General features: G+C 35.2%; 1 pseudogene across 1 annotated transcript; it reads left to right on the forward strand.

The window, feature by feature from the left end:
* Positions 1-10,406: 10,406 nt before the first annotated feature.
* Positions 10,407-13,623, forward strand: LOC145031516 (wall-associated receptor kinase-like 2; annotated as a pseudogene). Its single transcript, XR_013676964.1, has 3 exons — positions 10,407-11,296; positions 11,389-11,553; positions 12,135-13,623. The product of XR_013676964.1 is annotated as a wall-associated receptor kinase-like 2 (transcript).
* The last annotated feature ends 1,898 nt before the right edge of the window (positions 13,624-15,521 follow it).

Here is a 15,521-nt window from a genome sequence, read left to right on the forward strand (position 1 = left end):
AGGTACATAGGGCCTTTCGAGATTCTCGCAAGAGTCGGCCCCGCAGCTTACAAACTTGATCTACCCGACACACTTCGTAACGTACATTCTACATTCCACGTATCTAACTTGAAAAAGTGTCTGTCCGACGAGACTCTCGTAATCCCACTTGACGATATCGAGATCAACGAGAGCCTCAACTTCGTGGAAGAACCTGTAGAGATCATGGACCGTGAGGTCAAGCAGACGAAGCAAAGCTGTATCCCTATCCTGAAGGTTCGCTGGAACGCTAAGCGAGGACCAGAATTCACTTGGGAACGCGAGGATCAGATGAAACTGAAATATCCTCATCTTTTCGCTTAGTTATTTGTAACTTCTTATTTGCTTAAATTCTAATTTCGGGACGAAATTCCTTCTAACGGGGGGATGATGTGACAACCCGAAATTTCCATTTGTACGAACATTATCTATTCAATTGAAGCTAGTCCAGCATCTGTAAATTTCAGACTTGTCCGAACAAGTTTGTGTAATTAGGGTTTACGTTTCTGGACGTATCAGGAGAGTGGATGCTCCTGTAATTGTGAAACTTGAACATTTTAAGTTTCACAATGTTATAGTCCGACTTCCTGAATAAAAATATTTTCTATCAAAATATTCCAGGACTATAAATAGATTTCTGAATTTAATTAATTCATTATTCACAATTCCAACTAGAGAAAAGCCAATTCTCTCTGACGGATCTTCGGGTTTTCATCCCGGATTGTGAGTCTACTTTCCTAAACAGGTTTTAATACTTGTTATATGCTTTATAACATCATTTATATGTCTAAACTGCAAGATCCGAGAGTTTACCGCCCAAGAACGTTCTTGGGGAGTAAACTCCAAAACGGAGCCTAAAGGCTTCCTAGTCCTGATTCCTTGTTAGACAACTTGTTTAGGGGTTAGTGTATAAACATTTGGGACTAAAAAGCAACCAAGAAACACAAGTTATTGGAGTTTACGGCCAAGGAACTTTCTTGGGCCGTAAACCCCTTTTTATGGGTCAAAAATGCCATAACTTGCCTCCTTGAGCCTAAGGACTTTAACCACTAATGCTTGTAACTATTTTGGACACCAAAACACTTCAAGATCTTATGGTTTTAGGAGTTTACGGCCAAGGAAAGATCTTGGGCCGTAAACCCCTTTTTCTTGTGTTAAACATGCCACAAACACCCCTAAGGCCTTAGGACCATTTACCTTGAACACATGGGACTTGAATGGTGATCAAAGGACTTCATAATCACTCCTTAAAAGGAGTTTACGGCCAAGGAACATATCTTGGGCCGTAAACTCCAAGTGATGACCTAAATGTGTGCATCTTGTCCCTATTAGCCTTAGATAAAATCATGGAAGCCATCCTTGATGTGCAAGTGCCTCAAATGAATTAAAATCCATCACCCATAGGAGTTTACGGCCGTAAACTCTAGGGTATATGGACTATAGGCCGTAAACTCTCCTATGGAGCATTCTAGGGCCTTAAACTTCTTCATGTATTATTCCAACAAAGCTAGAAGTGTTCTTGGATCAAGATAACACTTTAAAACACCCAAAACCACCATGTGAGGAGTTCAAGGCCATAAACCCATGAGTTTACGGCCGTAAACTCCAAAGGGTGGGGTTTTTTGGGTGGTGAACTCTTATGCAAGGCCATTTGATGTTTCAAACCCTTTTGCCTTGTCCCGTATCAACTTAGATGCAACCATTAGGACCTATAACACTTATACAAAGTGTATACATGTTCCTAATTGTGTTAAATTACTTTGTTAAGTTATTATGTGGCTAATTAGTTATATATATGCTTATTATATGATAACTAGGCTCGAACGTGTGAACAAGTCTCCATTTGACACTTAGCACGGTACCCGATACATCAATTGAATCTACTCACCACAAGTGAGTTTATACCCCTTTAATCAACCTTTGAAATACTTTTAAATGTTTTAAATACTTTATGGGGGGGGAATACAAGTCAAATACTTATAGTTATTACATCAATCACATGTGATTGCATTAATCACATGTGATTAATAACTAGAAAACCAAGGATTTTATCACTGTCCAACTGTTTATCAAACTGTTTCACTTCAAATGTTTTACAAACTCTTTTTACTTATCAAATAATTTTATTAAACTTCGTTTTATTTCTTATAAATTGCATGCTTATATATGTATATATATATAAGTAATGTTTAAAGGGCTTAGGAAGGCCATCCGCCCTATTTCCTTTTCGCGCACTGAGATGTGGTCTGGTGGGATTTCGGGTGACCATCCGAAGGTCGTTTCAATATTAGTTATATATCATATATACATGTATAGACATAAAAGTACTTCCATATTCATATTTATTAGTACATCAATAGTTAGTTACCATCGGGGTAACACAATACATATACATATACTAGAAACAATACATATACAATGATGCTAGAAACAATACATATACATATACTAGAAACAATACATATACAATGATGCTAGAAACAATACATATACAATGATGCTAGAAACAATACATATACAACTATACTAGAACGAGAAACAGTACATATACATGAATACTTTATTATTGTGATTTAAATCGGAGCATGACTTAACTGTCATGGCTCGAGTTGTAGCCAGAATTCTCTTGAAGGGAGAGCATGAGTTTGCGTATAGATCTATACTGGATTGACAATCCTACACCTTGCTGCTAGCTACAGCCGGACCTGCAGGTCTGCGGGTGCCAAACGTCATTCCGTTATTATGACCATTCATTTGTCGTTGTTACTAGTCGATAGTATGGTGCAATTTATCACATAATGCCTTAATATAAATCCGGTTTAAGGTAGTTAGTACAACAGTAGTTCTTATAATACAAGGCTACAGTACTACAATAATTTACCCATTACATATTTTTAGTGATAACCTCACTTAAACGTTTATGTACAAACTATATTTTGTTAAATGATAGTTACATTTGGGAAATTACACATTTTTACATCAAACGAGCATACAAAATAGTTAAGCCTTGGTAGAAGGCTACTTTAATAGAAAATATAGGTTTTTCTGAGAGATTCAAACTTTTACAAACAATTGTAAACCTTTACATACATTTTACAAACTTATACTTTATACATGTTCAAACATTTTTGGATAACAAATACCGACACTAAAATACTTATGAACTCACCAGCTTAATGCTGATAAACTCTTTCAAAATAACTTGTATTCTCAGGTCATCAGTAGACAGGTACCGAGGCCAACTTTTGAGAAGATGGAGCGCATTTAAGACTCATCTTATTATTTTGATATACGTTATTTTTGGTGTCTATAATGTACAGAACACGCTTGTATTAAAATTATATATTTAATGCAATGGATGATGTTGTTTGCTTATTTACATTTACTGTGTTGTGATACTTACATGACGTCCTCCGCCCCAGAACGTTTCCGCCGTTCTTGGTTTTGGGGTGTGACACAGATCTATTCACCAAACCATTTAACAATGCTCGATTCGATGTGATTGTGGGCTTTCTTAAAATGATACGTTTTGAAGACTGATTTTTGTTTTAGGTTAGTTTAAATTTACGCATTTAATTTCCTTTCTCTCCTATGCACAAATTTAGGGGGAGAAATAAAAACAAAACAAAAAATCATAAAATTCAAAAATCTAAAAATATGTTCTAATGGAGGTTGTCTGCGGGTGATGTATTGGGAAGTGATATCAACCTAGTGATAACATGCAATTTTAATTTGCATAAGGTACCAACGTTGAACTATGTAGGCTCTGTGTTCAATGTGCTGGTAGGCACGAAAGATTTCAATGGACCAGACTAACTATAGATGGACATTTAAAAGGAATTGAAAAATATTGAGTTAGATAGTTCCGTTTGGTCTGACAATACGAAGCCCGTGTAGATTGAGCAGTGAGTTATACGTGGGAATCTGCGGGCTACACTAAAGTAATCTGTATCTAGAATTGTGGCGCAACTTTTCCTCAATGTATGGATGCATGTCCTTAATTCCGGTACTAATACGGCGACTGGGGAATTCCGATAAAGAAGGTCTGTAGAAGGTTATTTTCTTGCTTTCTTTTTGTTAGTCATATGTTGCCTCCTCTCCGTGATTGGAAGAGATCCGACCTGGACTGCAACATATGCAACTCTATCTCTATACATCTCTTTCTATATGCAATTCTCTCTTTCTATTAGTCATATGTTCTCTCCTTTGCGTGATAAGTTCTTATCCGACCTGGAACACAGCATAGCAACATTCTATTTCTCAATCTCTCTAATTCAGTAAGTCATATGTCAATCCCTCTGCGTGATTGGAAGATATCTGACCTGGGAATAAGACATATGGATTTCTAAATATATCTTCTTCCTTAATAATTGTTTGCTCACCTAAAGTACGGAGTATTTTGGAAGTTCTTGATTACCGGGGTATATCAGGAAGCGAGAAACACAGTCTAGTACATTTCAAATTGAATATTTAATAGGCTGCTTGTAGATCTTGTTGCTAAATTTAAGTTGACAACAATATCAGTGGTCGTCATCAACTGAATGGTCCTCTATGAAGATTATTTAAGATTATAAGGTCAAAAGTCTGGTCACTTGTAGCATGTACAAAATTCGTCACAATTTTTCATGTTTAAGTGGACCATTATACCGACGATTGACCAGATATACTCATGAAGTTGGAGTACCGGAAAACAGATTAAGGGTGTCTTAAAACTTTGATCATAAAACCACGAAAATAATATTAGCAATGGTGCAAAGAAATTAGTGTTATTTTATTTTTATTTTATTTTCTAAAAATTAAAAATTTAAAAAAATGTTAGTTGGAATTTAATTTTTAGTTTTTATTTTTATTTTAATTTTTTTTAAGTCTTCCAAAATGTTTTCATTAAAATTAGATGTTGGGCTTAGATTTGAGGTATTTAAGTTTACAGCAAATGGGATATGGACCAGATATGGTCCAGGGTATAAAATGTTAGGTTTCCAGCCGAAAACCCTTCACACTCACTTTTTCGTGTTCGGCCGCAAACCCATCTCAGTTACTTTTCGCGAAATTCTCTCACCGATTCATCATCGATTTGTTATTATAATTTGAAATTGACTTCTGAATCTTGTAGGTACATCAAAGACGAACCCCACACAGCTGTTTTTCATATGATTTGGTCGCATTTTGTGGGTTTATTGAAGCAAAAATGATTTTTGGCAATGAACACTGTTTACGGCCGCAAACCGTTTACAGCCGTAAACAAGTTTACGACCATAAACCCGTTTACGACTGTGAACCTGTTTTTGGCCTTAAACCATTTTTTTCATTCAAATAAATTAAATTAAAGCCTAATCAAATTGATAAATGAGAAAACTTAATTTTAATTGATTAAATCATTATCATTTGGTGTAGATAAAATGACAGACTTGAAGTTTTTTGATAACCACCACATTGCTTCTTTCTTGTTTGATCCTCCAGTAGCACACCACAAATTTAAGTCCTTGATTCATGGACTCAAGAGATGCTGTTTTGCACATGCCTTTAGGACAAATCCCATCGTCTATCAAGACCTAGTGAAACAATTCTGGAACAAGGCTTCTGTGGATAAAAGAGAAGATGGTGAAGACACAGTGGAATCAGTTATTCATGGAAAGAAGTTTCTTGTGTCTAAGCAAATCATTCGTGATGCGCTCCAAATCAATGACCAGCCCGGGTTTCAAACTAAGATTTCCATGGAGCAAACATAAGAAATTATCGCAAAGATGGGCTATGAAGGACTATTTCCTCCTACCATGAAAAAGCTATTGCCTCCTTATTGGCAATTTCTTGCTCACTCCTTCATAATATACTCTTGCTACGGGTCTTGAGTTCAACTTTTCAAGATACATTCTGAGTGAGATCATGAGCAATCTTGAAGGAAAGGGGAAGGACAAGTTTCTAATGTTTCCCAGCTTTCTTCATATGATATTCAACTGTAAATATCCATATTTGAAAAGAAATGGAGAAACTTTGGACTTGAAGTCCTTGGGTGAAAATACTTTTGGGCTGATGAAACAAAACCGCAAGGGTACAAAGTTTGTATTCCAAGGAAAGTACCCACTGATGAAATTTGGCTAGTTTGCATAGACCAATGATGCATCCGAGTTAGAAAGCTCATCAGTTAATGAAGAAGATGAAGATGATGTGATTACTGCCTCTGAACATGAAGAAGAGCATGTTCCTCCCGTTGCTATTGTTGCAGAGGAACATGTACAAATGACTGATGTGGAGGTGAATGATGATGATAATGCAAGTGATGATGATGAATGTGAAGATGTGGTGAATCTTGGGGAGAATTTTCTTGATTTTGGTGATGATGATGATGATGAATTATTCTTTGACTTTGAATAGAATACTGATTTTACGCCAAATGATGAAGAACTACATGCGTTCTTTGATGATGTACATCATGTTGTACAACCAACAATGGAGACTGAGGGAGTTAGTAGTGTTCTCAAGGTGACGCCTCCAACTTTTGATCAGATGGACGACTATTCAGCTAATTTGGATACAACTACAAGGATTCCTCCCCTTACAGTTGTTACTCCAGCCACTTTGCCATCTACAAGTGATCTTATCATGACACATGCCTCCCATCCTCCAATCAAAAGGAGAAGAGTTGATCTGAGGCCGGGAGTGTTGATTAGGGAACAAGCTCTGCCAGTCCAACAAGCTTCTGCAACTGCTGCACTAACCCAACCAAATATGAAGAAAGTCAAGTTTTGAAAGAAGGACCAAGTGTTGGTTGATCTTCTTATAAAGTCGGGAGCTCTTCAACTCCTGGGGGTGCCTCTCCACCACAACATGCACATGATGTTGCCTTCGAGAGACTTGCCAGGTTTTTAGCCCAACAAGATTCAGACCCTTCACCCCGAGCCAAAGGTATATCTAAAGGTGAAGGAAGTTTAGGGGGAGCAGACCCATCAATTTCAGAACTTAGATCAGAGATTAGAATATTAAATCAAAAGATTATCGAGAATGAAGTTTTGATTGGAAATCTCGACATTCGAGTTTCCGAGCTTGTGGAAGAAAATTCACTAAAATCAAAACAAATTTCTGCTCTACAAGTTAACCTTGGTGCCTTGACCGCTAGTTACTAATACTTGAAGAACAAACTGATAGTAGAATTTGGCGATAAAAATTCAAAACAACTGTCAAAGAACAAAGTGCAGCCGAGGCTTCTCAAAGTGCCCCTACTAATACATCTCAACCAGATCTGTTTGATAATTGTCCACCAGTCAGACGCACAACAATTGTTGACGGATTTGAGATTGAACCTGCTCTAGCCAATCCAAGAGTTACTCTCAAACAAGCTCGGAAACAGGTATCTTCACAAAAGAAGGGGAAGTGGCTCTTCATTAAAAACTCAAATCAAAATATTCATGGAGACTATCCCCAACTAACTGTGACTGATCTTGAAAGAGCAATTCAGAGATAAATATGGTGATCGGTTAGGGAGTGTTATGTGGGGTTTTCATGACCGATTAAATTGCTGGCTGGTGAAGCAAAAGAGCGGTAATGTGGAGTACTACAGGGACAAGAATGATTTTTCTTCTTTGACAAAAGTGGACCTCACCGAGCTTTCTGAAGCTCCATTCTCCAACCCAGCCAATGATCCTCGTGGAACTGATTTCAAACTTTTCTTGGAGAATCAAGTTAGGAGGAAATTTGATGGGATGAAAACTGCCGAATACTTCCTTAAAAGAGCCAAGGTGTTTTGGATCCTAAGACCAACAAGAGCTTCAAAAATGTTATGTGGCCTCCGACCAAGCTGATGAAACAGATTCCTATTGTTAACCATTTCTGTGATGGATCGCTGAGCAATATGGAATACTGGGTTTTTGTATGAAGTCACAACTTCTGCTGTTATCAAATTCCCAGATGGTGTCTTTCGCATCGTTGATAAAAAGGATTTGCTATAATTCGGTGAATGGTATATCAACACTTTGGCTCAACATCAAATTATATGCAAGCATGAGATTCTTGAGGCTGCTGCTAAGGAATTTACAAGAATGATTGAGGAGATTATTAAAAAGTATATGTGGCTAGTGCGATGGGAAGGTCTGACATGTTGGTCATGGAAAAAGACTGAACATATACTAGCCTCAAACCAAGGGGAGACTGTAAGGTCATATTTTGTTGGTTTGGGCTAGGCATCCATCTGTATAGGTCTTGTTAGTCTTTCTTTGGGTATTTATTGTGTTTGCGGTTGGGTGAACCGAAAAATGGGGTTTTCGGTTCAGTTGGTGTTTGCGGCTACAAGGATGTTTGCGGCCATGAACTGTTTACGGTTCACTGTTCCCTATATATATGTGTATATATATATATATATATATATATATATATATATATGTGTGTGTGTGTGTGTGTGTGTGTTTGTGTGTGTGTGAGTCTTGTCAGATACAATGTTAGAGAAAACGGTTGTATGTGTGTGTTCCATTGTACATGACGTTTACGGCTCAATACAAACGTGTGCAATTTGGATCTTCTTGCTTCTACTCCTTCTTGTTCTCATTGATTATTGCTTGTTCTTGTGTTTGATCACTAGTTGGTTCCAGATTTGGGACTTACAGCTACAATGGAAAGTAGAATGCTATAATGATATGTTGGTTATGGTTTGATATGTTGATACATTGTAGTTTGGTAAGTTTTGAAAAGCACAATGCTATAACGAAAAGTAGAATGGTATAATGATATGTTGTGTATGATCTATGTTTACGTGTATTTTGAAAGTAGAATGCTGGAATGCTATGTTGGTTATAGTTAGATATGTTGGTATTTTTATTTTGTTAATTTTTGGAAAATATAACGCTATTATGATATGTTGGTAATATATTTTTTTTCTTTGTAGTTGATAATACTGCAAACTAAAGCACCACCCCTGTTTTGTGGCATTGGAAAGTGGTTTCTCTCATTACCGCTACAAAATAATAATAAAGGAAATGATGGTAGTGATGAGAACGAGTAACTACTTTTTTAGGATTTTATGAAATGTTTTGTTTAGAATAATATTTTGGATATATTGCACTTTGTTTGGAAGAATATTTTGGATTGGTTGTGTATGGATTAATATTTTGTATTGGTTGTATATGGATTAATATTTTTAATTAATTAATATTTCTGTAAAATTGTACCAGCTTTTCTAAATGTTATATTATTTTTTATAGTTTTAATGTTAAATAAAAAAAAATCAAAAAATGAAAATTGTTTTAGTGGCGATGCCTTTCGCAACACTATAAAGCTATTAGTGGTGACGGTGTATTAGCGGCGATAGGTGACTATTAGCGGTGACAAACCAACAACAACGTCAAGTCAGTATTAGTGGCGACTAAAAGGTATTAGGGACGAAGCATTAGCGGCAACCTATTTGCAGCAAGCCGTTACTACCTTTTGCGGCGTCGGAGCTATCCTTCGCGGTGACAGGCGTCGCCGCTAATGCCCACCTTTCTTGCAGTGGAGGCACACATGAGTATTAGCAAAATTTGATAATAAACCATTGCCATAATAAGTATATTTTATAAATTATAATCTACTAATTAAATTTTGAGTACAATGTGAAAAATATATTATTTTTTTTTCAAGGATATACCTCTTCCTCTATAATAAATAAAGATTTTTTTTTACTATTTATCACATTATTATTCAATTTACCATATATTATTTTGTGGTTATTTTGAATTAATTTTTTTATCCACATGTCATTTATAAGTTTTTCCTGTTTTATTAAAAAATAAAAACTACATAATACTTTAATATACTAATTGCAATAAATATAATAATAATATTGGATATCTAATATATAAAGATTTTTTTGCCAAATGTCATTACTTAATTCAATATGCGACATGACAATTTTTTTAATTTTTTCAATTTAATTTAAATATACTTGTTAAATTGTGTTTTTTTGATTTTTTTGTCTTTATTATTAAATTATAAAAGAATCTAATTTAAAAAAATAATAAAGAAAATAAGGAATCTTAAATATCTTCATAAATTCTCACGTAATTTGTTATTAAATTCAATTTAAATTCAAAATCAACTTTGTTAATTGAAAAACATAATTTTTAACCAATCATTTTTGAATCGACAATAATTAGTAAAAATCTTGCAAAAAATTTATTCATTCACCGCTAATATTGATACTTTTTATAAATTTAGTTTTGTAAATTATCAAAAAAATGTAATTCTTAACAAAATATATTAATTTAAAAAAAAAATAATGTATTATTTGGATCTCACACGTTTTTTTTTTTAAAAAAAATAAAAATAAAAAAAAAAATCGTTTGATATAAAGTCAACAATGATCTAAATTTCCACGAGACTAATTAAATCACGCGGCATTTTTGACCAAGTAACTGCGTACCATTTTCATTCATCCTTAGATATGTTCATCCTCCATTGTACACTCGCTGCCATCACTCCACCTTGTTAACAAAAATGAAGCAACTTCATGTTTTTCATATTGTTATCTCGATCTTATTATCAACAGCATCAACAGAAGCTCTTGATTACGCTAAGACAGGATGCAAAGATACTTGTGGGGGAATCCAGATTCCATTCCCTTTTGGGATTGGACCAAACTGTTCTGTGAACGAATGGTATGCTATTGATTGCAACTCTTCAAAACCATATCTATCCGCATTCCACAACCTGGAGGTGTTGAGTGTGAGGTTGAAAGAACAAATAGTCATAGTTAAGATCCCAACAATCTCTGGTTGCCAGAATCCATTGCAGAATAACACTGATCTTATCCCAAGTGTCGACCTTGGTGAGAGCCCCTTCCTATTTTCCAAAACTCATAACGTATTCATCGTTGAGGGGTGTGGTCATGCTGCTATCTTGGATGATCAGAACCATTTCACTGGATGTTCAACTACTTGCCTCAATGAATCAATCAGTGAAAAAAAAAATTATTCTGGCATCAGTTGTCAAACTACAATTCCTCATTATTTACAGTCCTACACTGTGGATCTTTCGCGTTTACAAAGGCTTGATGGAGGTGGACATTGTGGGTCTGCCTTTTTGGTGGATGAAACATATGCTGACTATTGGTATGAAGATTATGGTGTCAAGAATAAGTCTTTTATTCCAATATCACTTATGTGGACCCTAAAAAACGATGAAATACCAAATTGTTGGGAAGGAAATTTCAGGAGACCATCGCTGGATTTGGGTAACGGTAGTAATGTGTATTATATGAAGTGCTACTGTGGTTTTGGACGAGAAGGAAACCCTTATTTGTACAATCAATGCCAAGGTATGTAAGTTTGCGTATTATATTCTTTTGGCGTAAAAATTGTGCATGTCCAGGAAACTTAATTAAGCTTTGTGCATGTTATGTTCTTTTAGAATCTGAAAGGTGTAAAGAGTGTCGGGATTCTGGACGAATCTGCCATTATGACGAAGGATATGCTGATGATTTAGATTACCGGGGGAATTTCTTTTGTGTGTATCCATCGGTATATAGTACCCCAGATCTTGCAAGAAGCAAATCACCAATAGGTGTTATTCTAGGTAATTAAGCTATTGTCTGATCTTACGAGTCATATAAAACATCATAATTGATGCTTGAATTGAATTAAATTGAATAATATAGTCAAACTTGGGCTTTAATGTAAATAAGTTGTAATACAATTGAAAAGATTACAAAACTGCTAGATACATATAAAACCTTACCTGTTCCTCTGGAATTTATTTTAAGATGTTTAAAACTTATTTTTCTAGGAGTTAACTCACACACCTATATATACCTCCTAAATCTACTTTAAATCTACACTGAAGCAAGACTTGAATCACTGGCTAAGGGACTCCTTTAAGATGCCTACAAATTGTCAAATAAATATATGTAATCATTTTAAAGGCTTATCCTCAAACTTAAATTATAATAATAGTAATGAAAATTAATCATGCAGTCGAATCAGTACACTATTCTATTCAATCCAGTTTTTCATTTTACATTTCTATTGTAATACACCAGACTATTCTGCTTACACATATATCTATTCTAAAATTCAAGATTCCTTCGATTTGAAATTTTGACTATAATAAACATCTTAAATTTGTAATATAATTTTACTGTATTTGCCTCTTTTCAGGTACTAGCATATCCATAGGGTTGATCTTCCTAGCAAAGATGATCTTCGAGTTGTACAAACTAATCAAGAAAATAAAAACCAAGAGACGGAGAGAGAAGTTTTTTAAACACAATGGTGGCCTACTTCTTAAACAACGAGAAGCAACTGACACTAGTTTAGTTGATAAAACCATACTTTTCACCTCTACTGAGTTGGAGAAGGCGACTAACCATTTTGATGATAACAGAATTCTTGGTCGAGGGGGTCAAGGCACAGTGTATAAAGGCATGTTATCAGATGGAAGGATTGTGGCAGTTAAGAAATCAAAAGTTGTTGATGAGAGCCAACTAGAGCAATTCATCAATGAAGTTGTCATTCTTTCACAAGTTAATCATAGGAATGTTGTCAAACTATTGGGATGTTGCCTTGAGACAGAGGTTCCTATACTTGTCTCTGAATTCATCCCAAATGGCACATTGTATGAACTTATTCAAGACCATACTAATGAGTGCCCACTTTTTTGAACTTGAGATTACAAATTGCTGCAGAGGTAGCTGCGGCACTATCTTACTTACATTCTGAAACTTCTATTCCAATCTATCATAGGGATGTAAAGACCACTAATATACTTATGGATGAAACGTATAGAGCCAAGGTATCTGATTTTGGAACATCAAGGTTGGTATCAATAGATCAAACTCACTTAACGACCTTAGTCAAAGGAACATTTGGTTATTTGGATCCAGAGTACTTCCAATCCAGTCAGTTCACCGAAAAGAGTGATGTCTATAGCTTTGGAGTTGTTTTGCTAGAACTTTTGACAAGAGAAAAGCCAATTTCATTTACAAGATTTGGTGAAAATAGAAATTTAGCTACACACTTTATGCTGGCCATGGAAAAAGGCCATGTGATGTCTATTTTTGATGCAATGGTTGTGAAGGAGGGTTCTAGGGATGAGCTCTTAGCTATAGCTAACTTAGCAAGTCGATGCTTGGATGCTAATGGAAGAAACAGACCAACAATGAAGGAAGTAGCCATGGCATTGGAAGGTATGAGAACATCACATGTGCCGTCAACTGTTCAAATGATTTTTGGAAAAGTGAACTCTAGCACAAATATATTTATGCTACCAAGTGATGTGTCAACGTCAACAACAATTAATTTCAGAGAAAACATTAGTAAATGATGAGGTAATTTGTAAGTTTATGAATTAGTAGTATGTGTTAATTTCTCGGATGGTTATGTGTTTATCGATAAGTTATTAAAGTTAAAAAGTATGTTCTGTTTCTACGTGTCTCTTAAACTTTCCAGTTTTGGTATGAGTAATGATAATTCCATTGTATCAAAAGGATCTTCTCCATATGATATTTTCTTTCTCATCATCCACTATACAATAGCTATAAGCCTATAATCATTTTTAAGGCATTCATAATGCATTGAACTTCCTAGAATTGAATGGATTGTCACATAATTTTTTACATTCCATACAACTTTATCAATTTTTTTCTACAATACATTGAACTCTACAAATTTTAATAGAAAATTACAAAAGCTAATTTATAGTATATATTTAAGAATTAAAAAACTTTACTTTTTCCCATTAAAGAGTTCAATGTCCATTGAACTCCAAATCCATTGAATGTCAATATAGCATCTCGTTAAAATAAAGTTTAATCTATTGAATGACAAAATGACTTGTCACCTTGTTCAACACTTCCTTTGAACTCATCATTTTGGATGCTATTAGTTTAGTGGAATAAATTTATGAAGTGACAAATGATTTAATATAGGAAAATTGAGTAAACTAACCCATATAAACGACTAATTTAATAACAATAACCAACATAATTTTTTTTTTTAAACTGATCACTTTCTCCGGAATAGAGCATTCCGGAGTCAGGGTATTTATTCTAGAGCGTTGCTAGACCACTTTCTCTGAAATAGAGCATCCCAGAGTAGGGGTACTCATTTCAGAGATATAGTCTGAAATAACACTACTAGAAAACAGACCTGTAATGACATGCGAACAATGATACACACGGATTTACGATATGCATTTTGAGCGTGTCCTAAAAATAATATCAGCTTTCCAAAATTTAAAGGATAGATGACACGCATTTAAACATGCCCTAAAATTAAGTGTCCGACAAAAAAAATTACAAAAACGGAGGGCACTTAAATTAAAAGGGTGTCATGTAGAAATGTCGTTTTATAAATTTGAAGTACCCTGCCTTCCTCTTCCTCTGCACTTTCTCCTCTAGATCTTCACCCACGCATGACCTTAATTCCATCCCTGCATTCTCTCTACAAACTCTAAGCCATCACCACCACCATTGAACCCTAAAATCACAATCCGCCTTCCTCTACCTCTGCACTCTCTCCACCTACTAGATCGACCTTAATTCTCTCCCTCCTTCTCTCTACAAACCCCTTCTACCCATTGATAATCACACTCACCCAAATTTATTTGCATTCCTTCTCTTTTAAAATCCTAATCCAACATATCACACTCCATATTGTATAATGAAACATATCACATACCCTTCATCTACTTATCACGATCGTTGGCTCCTCAAGCGACACTGCTCGCCGCAGTTAGCCATCGCCTCCTTATGAAACCACCACTGGTTGGAGACCGGCGCACCCCACAGCTACGCCGGAGACCTTTGATTCTCAGCTACAGGTGTGTTTTTCTTCCACTATTTTCTGGTTTCATTCATCTTTTTTTCTTGTTGTCGGTCTTCCTTCTTTTACATGCTTTTCTGTTATTTCTTTCTTGGAGTCGATAAAAACCCACCACCCTCTGAGGTGGTGGCCATTACTTAGCATATGCAAAGGCAAATGAAAATTATTTTTTATTTTTTTATTTGACCCTTTCATGTACTTATCTTTACCCCTACCTTCAACTGGAACCTATGTAGCATTGGTGATTAAATATGACAAAGGAAATAATTGTAGTTCTCAGAAGGATTCATGTTGATCCACAAGTTAGTAGAGACACACATATTTTCTTTTGTGGTAGGTAGAACTTTCGTCTCAGATATCGAAATGTTAAAAGTTAGCAATAAGACAATATACTTAGAGATTGAAAGTGTGATAAGTTTTTTCTTTGAGGATATTCAAGTTTGTATAGATTCCAACTCACCACCTACATATTTTGTCTTTATTTTAACCTAATATGATTGTTCTTTTTCGTTCTTATCTGGATATTGGTTCTTCTTCTAGCCAATGACAATGAAAAAACTGATGAATATAGAACGAAGCACCATCTGGTAATTATCACATTTTGTTATCCTGAAACAAGCTTGGGTTAATCAAGATTCACTTCTTAGGGATGATCTTTCACACCACAACAAGCCATTCTTACTGTTTATAGTGGTAATTATGTGTTGAACTTCAACAACTTAT

Source organism: Lactuca saligna, chromosome 2, assembly GCF_052625555.1.
Source record: "Lactuca saligna cultivar CGN05327 chromosome 2, ASM5262555v1, whole genome shotgun sequence".
NCBI lineage: Eukaryota > Viridiplantae > Streptophyta > Magnoliopsida > Asterales > Asteraceae > Lactuca > Lactuca saligna.